Below are 6,051 nucleotides of genomic sequence, written 5' to 3'. Positions count from 1 at the left end.
TTGGCACAGATTATCGTAAATCAGAGTTTAAATGTGCATTTGGTCGACTTTGAACCTGATCATGCTGAAGCATAATTGAATCTGGCCAACACTTCACTCGAGCGACACTTGGCAGCCGTTCGGAGGCAACGCAAGATGGATCCGCTAAAGGCCTAGTTTCATCATCCGAGAGGATCCAAAAACCCGCAGCGGATCAGTGATCTGATCTCCCGCATCCCCTCATCCAGATTTCATCCGCCTCACGCGTCTCCCAACCATCCAAATTTTCAGCCATCCACGTTTCAAAGCTTCCGTGATCCATTCCCAGCATCCCGATCACCTCCCAGCATCCTGCGTCCATTGCTCCCGGATCCGCATCCCAGCTCTACCCCGCCGACCGCTCCTCCCGCACTACCCGAGATCAGCGTCCACGATCCTCTTGCAACGATCTCCCAGCATCCACGATCAGCTCCCGGGCGTCTCTGTGCATCCATTGGAAGAAGATCGGGATTCATGCCAAGCCTCAACACCTCAGCTTCCTTCCGTGTCCCATCCACCTCCCAGATTTGATGAACCCGCATCCCTTGCTTCCGGATCCACGTCTCAGCCTTCCTCTCAGCTGAGCCCAACGCCCATTCATCCGCCTCTTCCAGATTAGCAAGCAATCAGCCTCCGTGAACAGAGCTCCTCAGCGGTCCGTGATTCTTCCATTTCCACGTGCATTCAGCCCAGCGTCCGTTCTCAGCGTCGGAGCCGGCCGCAATCACCTCCCAGCCCCATTCCTCTGCCTTAATCTTCTCACGCGGAAGATTATGTCCGCTTGATAGGTCGGGAAAGCTATAAAAAGGAGATGGGGGATCGGTTCAAGGGAGGCTTATTTGGGGGAGAAGAAGAAGAACAGAGGAGGCGGGGGCTGCTGCGGTTGAAGGAAGGAAACAGAGGAGGAGCTCCAGCCGTTTGGGAAGAAGAAGAAAAAAAAAAAGAAACAGGGTATGCCCTGTTTCGGAAAAGAAAAAGAAAAAAAAATGGTGAGGCTGATTTTTGTAATGGAAAGCTAATTCCTTTGGCAAAGGGTGATGGATGAACCCTTGTCATGTTGCTTTCATCAAGTACACTCTAAACTTTTATTCTAATTGTTTTATATCCATTGGTATGTTTTGGATTCTTGCATATTTATTTATTAGATAGATCTTTTATGGTTTATATATATTGATGCATGGATTGTTTCGATGTTTGATTTGTCGTAGACGTAACCGGCACAATAAATGCTTAGATGTTGAATTCATGTTTTCAAAGTATATATCCCATACTTAGAACTATTCTATCTAATTAATCCATAATCAAGAATCGCCGAGTTTATTTATTGAAAGTAATATTGTCAAGGAGGATTCCAGATTCCTAGCCTTCTCTATATTCTTGAACTTTGTTTAATTATCTATTAATCCTCTGCTTTTAACTTTTGAAAATCAACTGAAAATTACATCTAAAAATTACGCTAATAATCTATAGATCGTTCCCTGAGGAATCGACCTTGGACTTCCGAGTTATATTACTTGTGCGATTCTCCTGCACTTGGGAGAGCAATTTTTCGAAAGCACCAAGTTTTTGGCACCGTTGCCAGGGAACGGCTGAGTTATTAGTATAATTTTAGATTTAATTTTTACCTTAGTAGTTAGTCTTTTTCTTTTGAAAAAAAAAATTAAATCTTAACTACTGTTTTTTTTATTCCCTGCACAGTCTGCATCAAACTCTGATATCATAGAAATTAGCCGTCTGATTTGACTCAAATTTGGTCAGCTAGTGCAAGACACATTATTCAATAATCTGAACGGTCTGATTGACATTCGAAGACTTTTAAGACCATTAAAGTAATATAAAATCTTGCTGATTTTTGTTTTAAATTTTCTGCATTTATTTTTTTTAGAATCAGAGTTTTATTGTTATTATATCTCATTAACCCTTGTTGCTAATTGAAAATTGAAGAAAGAAAAAAAAAACTTTAAGAAAAAATCAAGGGTGATTATTCAAAAATAAAAAAAAGAGAGAAAAAACCTAAAATTTCAAATTTCAAATTTTAAATTTCAGAATTCAAATTTCAAACTTCAACTCATAAAATTTAAAAAAATAAATAAATAAATAATTTGCTTGATCACCTATTCAATGAAATTTAATGTCATGTCATAAAACATTAAAAAAAAAATCTCTTGATTGTTGCATATAGTATAAGGCATCAGCATAAAATATTCTAAGGGCTGAACCCATTTAAAAAGATAAGGTCGGGATTTCATCACTCGTCCTTAGCCCAAAAGTCACCCCAGTGCATAAATATCCTAAGCTTAACTAAAATCAACTAGACGTTGGCCCCTAAGGACATTCGAGCTCAATAGGACGAAGACCACCGAAAGTTGCACCAATTTCGCTCTGTGGCTTAGTTGATGTCTAGGCAAGCTTTGTCCCTATAAGGGAGACAGTTCATCTGTTCGAGGCAAGTGGGTTTTAAGTGGGACCTTTGCGAACGCATCGTGACCCCTCCACTTACCTGGGAGCTTACCTGGTCAACTCGGTTCATTAGACCGGATTGGAGGCTTAGGTGCCCTCTTCAAATCAGTTAGGAGCTGTCTAGAAATTTAAGAAAAATATTAGAAATTGAGGTGTAATGTTTTGTTGCATGTTTAATTGTGAATAGATTTTCGTTTTTAGGGTATCTTTAGTTGGTACTTATATATATATATATATATATATATATATATATATATATTATAAAAAAGAGAGGAAATTATTTTGCATGTTAAAGTGGAATAGGGACGACACCGGTCGATTAAGTCGTACAACTTTAGATCATCCCTTAGGACATACCCCTGAAATTCCTTCGCAATATCTCACACCTTGTGAGATGGCTGATTTAAATGAAGATGCGGGGAGTCACCACGATCGAGAACGTGAACCCCATGTTATGACCTTAAGACAATACCTACAACTGGCTAGGACTAGTCAGCCTTCATGCATAATTTTTTCTGATAATGTAGGACATTTTGACATCAAACCCGGGGTAATTCAATTACTGCCCAAGTTTCACGGGTTAGAGTCCGAGAGTCCGTATCTTCATTTAAAGAATTTTGAAGAATTGAGCATTACATTTAGAGTGCCGAACGTCACCGAGGATGTCCTCAAGCTGACATTGTTTCCTTTCTCTCTAAAGGATAAGGCCAAAACATGGTTAAACTCCTTGCGACCTAGATCAATAAGAACTTGGCAAGATATGCAGAGAGAATTTTTGAAGAAGTTCTTTCCCACACAAAGGACCAACTTTTTGAAAAGACATATTAGCAATTTCCAACAAAAAGATAATGAAACATTTTATGAATGTTGGGAAAGATTTAAAGACCTTCTTCTCTCATGCCCTCATCACGGGTTCGAAACTTGGAGAACCATTAGCTTCTTTTATGAAGGTTTATCTCCACAATTGAAACAGTTTGTAGAGACCATGTGCAATGGTAGATTTTTAGAAAAATACCCTGATGAGGCATGGGAGTATTTGGATTCCCATGCTGAGACCGCCCAACTTTGGGATAACGAGGATAGAAACAATAAGTCTTTGCCTAAGCCTACTAGCTCTGTACAGGGAGGCCTTTACAACCTCAAAACTGAGGATGATCTTCATGCTAAAATGGCAGCCCTCACTAGGAAGGTAGAAGAAATTGAGCTTAGGAAGGTTGAGCCTGTCAAGACTATAGAGCTTAGAAACAAGTGTTGTGGTATCTGCGATATGTTGGGTCATACCACTACAGATTGTCCCACCATACCGGCATTCAAGGAAGTCTTGCACGATCAAGCAAATGCTATGAACTCCTACCAAAAGCCTTATAACGATCTGGTATCAGAGCCGGAACTCTTTTACCCAAAGAGTAAAAGATCAAAATGACAACCCTATTTGGATCTTCCCACATTGAGGGCCAGTCCACCCAAAGACCCCCATTCTTTAATGGATCCGACTACTCATATTGGAAGGCTAGGATGAGAATATTTATCCAAGCCCAAGACTATGAGATGTGGACCATTATACTAAATGGACCATACATCCCATCCATTTATGTAGAGGGTGTCACTGTACCCAAACTTGAAAAGGATTGGGATGACAATGACATTAGGAAGGCACAACTCAATGCCAAAGCAATGAATGTGCTTTACTGTGCATTAGATATAAATGAATTCAATAGAGTCTCTACTTGCAATTCTGCAAAAGAGATTTGGGATAGACTTGAAGTGACCCACGAGGGCACAAATCAAGTAAAAGAATCCAAAATAAATATATTAGTACATAAGTATGAATTATTTAAAATGGACTCTAATGAAACAATCACTTGCATGTTCACTAGATTTACTGATATTGTCAATGGCCTAAAAAGCCTTGGCAAAAATTATACTAACAGTGAGCTTGTCAGGAAGATTCTTCGGTGTTTACCAAGGTCATGGGAAGCCAAGGTGACGGCAATCCAAGAGGCTAAGGATTTAAACAAGCTGCCACTCGAGGAGCTACTTGGATCCCTCATGACGCATGAGCTAACAATGAAACAACACCATGAAGAAGAATCTTCTCACAAGAAAAAGGTAATAGCACTAAAATCGGTTTCCACTAACAAAGATGTGCTTGCAGCAGTAGCAGTGAAGAAGAAGACAATGAGGGAGATGATGATGAGGCTCTTCTTGTAAGAAAATTCAGAAGATTCATCAACCGGAAGAAGTCCTCACATCAAGGAGAGGCCCCTCAAGTTCCTATCACAAGGATAAAGGTAAGGAGAGGGAACATGAGGGGATTGGATGTTATGAGTGTAAGAGCCGGGGCACTTCAGAGCTGAGCGTCCTTTGCTGAAGAAGGGGAGCAAGTACAAGAAGAAAAAGTCCTCATCTCCACCCTATCGGACTCCGACACATCATCATCATCATCGGATGAAGAACAAGAAGAAAAGGCCAATCTGTGTTTTATGGCTAACAACAATGAGGTAACATCCGGAACACATTTAGATTTTACTTTTGATGAATTATATGATGCCTTCAATGAATTAATGGACGAGTACAAGACAATAAACCTTAAAAATAAAGAATTAAAACTAACTAACCAAACTCACCTCCGTAAGTATGATACATTAGTTAAGGATAAAGATATTATTATTAAAGAAAATTCAGAACTTAAGACAAGCAATCAAATCTTAATTCAAAAGACTAATACCTTAACTAAAGATAACGAAAGGCTGAACAAAGAAATATTAGAACTTAAAAACAATAAACATATCATAAAAGAGAGTCTCACAAAAGACCTAAATGATCTAAAAACAGAAAAACAAAAATTAACACTAGAACTTGAAAAGTACAAACCTTTTGTAGAAAAATTTACATATAGCTCAGAAAAATTAGAGATGATACTGAATAGTCAACGAGCTGTATTCAATAGAGCTGGTTTAGGGTATAAACCTAAAAATAAGCAAAAACTCCTTAGTAATTTCTTTGTTAAAGCAGGGGAAAGTAAAACTAAGAAAATAACATGTTTTTGCTGTGGAACATTAGGACATAAAGCAAATATGTGTGATTATAGAAAAGAAAAAACTAAAAGAAGAATTAAAAGGGTTTGGGTTCCAAAAGGAACCAACATTACTAACCATGAAGGACCCAAGAAAACTTGGGTACCTAAAATTGTATGATTTGCTTGTGTAGGAGTGTCTTGCAGCCAAGGTCGACAAAAATTGTTGGTACTTGAAGCTAAGAAGGGAGGTGCTGTGACTTTTGGAGACAATAACCAAGGTCACATCATTGGTATAGGTAAAGTACAAATTACTCCTTCAACCTTTATTGATAATGTTCGATATGTTGATGGTCTTAAACATAATCTACTTAGCATTAGTCAATTGTGTGATAGAGGTTTTGATGTTTTGTTCAAACCATCCTTATGCATCATAACCAACTCAAATGACAATAGTTTAGTTTTTAAACGAATAAGACGTGGGAATGTGTATGTAGTAGATCTTGAGGATCTAGCCAAACATAACCCATGTTTAGTTGTTAATAAAACTAAGGACA

General features: G+C 38.6%; 1 non-coding gene across 1 annotated transcript; it reads right to left on the bottom strand.

The window, feature by feature from the left end:
- Positions 1–3,284: 3,284 nt before the first annotated feature.
- LOC149768782 (small nucleolar RNA R71) lies at positions 3,285–3,393 on the bottom strand. The gene has a single exon (XR_016398570.1). It is a non-coding gene; the product is annotated as a small nucleolar RNA R71 (small nucleolar RNA).
- Between the last annotated feature and the right edge of the window lie 2,658 nt (positions 3,394–6,051).

Source organism: Phoenix dactylifera, chromosome 1, assembly GCF_051530095.1.
Source record: "Phoenix dactylifera cultivar Ajwa chromosome 1, Ajwa_hap1_PhDact_Kaust_v1.1, whole genome shotgun sequence".
Taxonomy (NCBI): Eukaryota; Viridiplantae; Streptophyta; class Magnoliopsida; order Arecales; family Arecaceae; genus Phoenix; species Phoenix dactylifera.
Note: the sequence above shows the minus strand (reverse complement) of the source record. Positions and strands in the feature narration are given on the sequence as shown.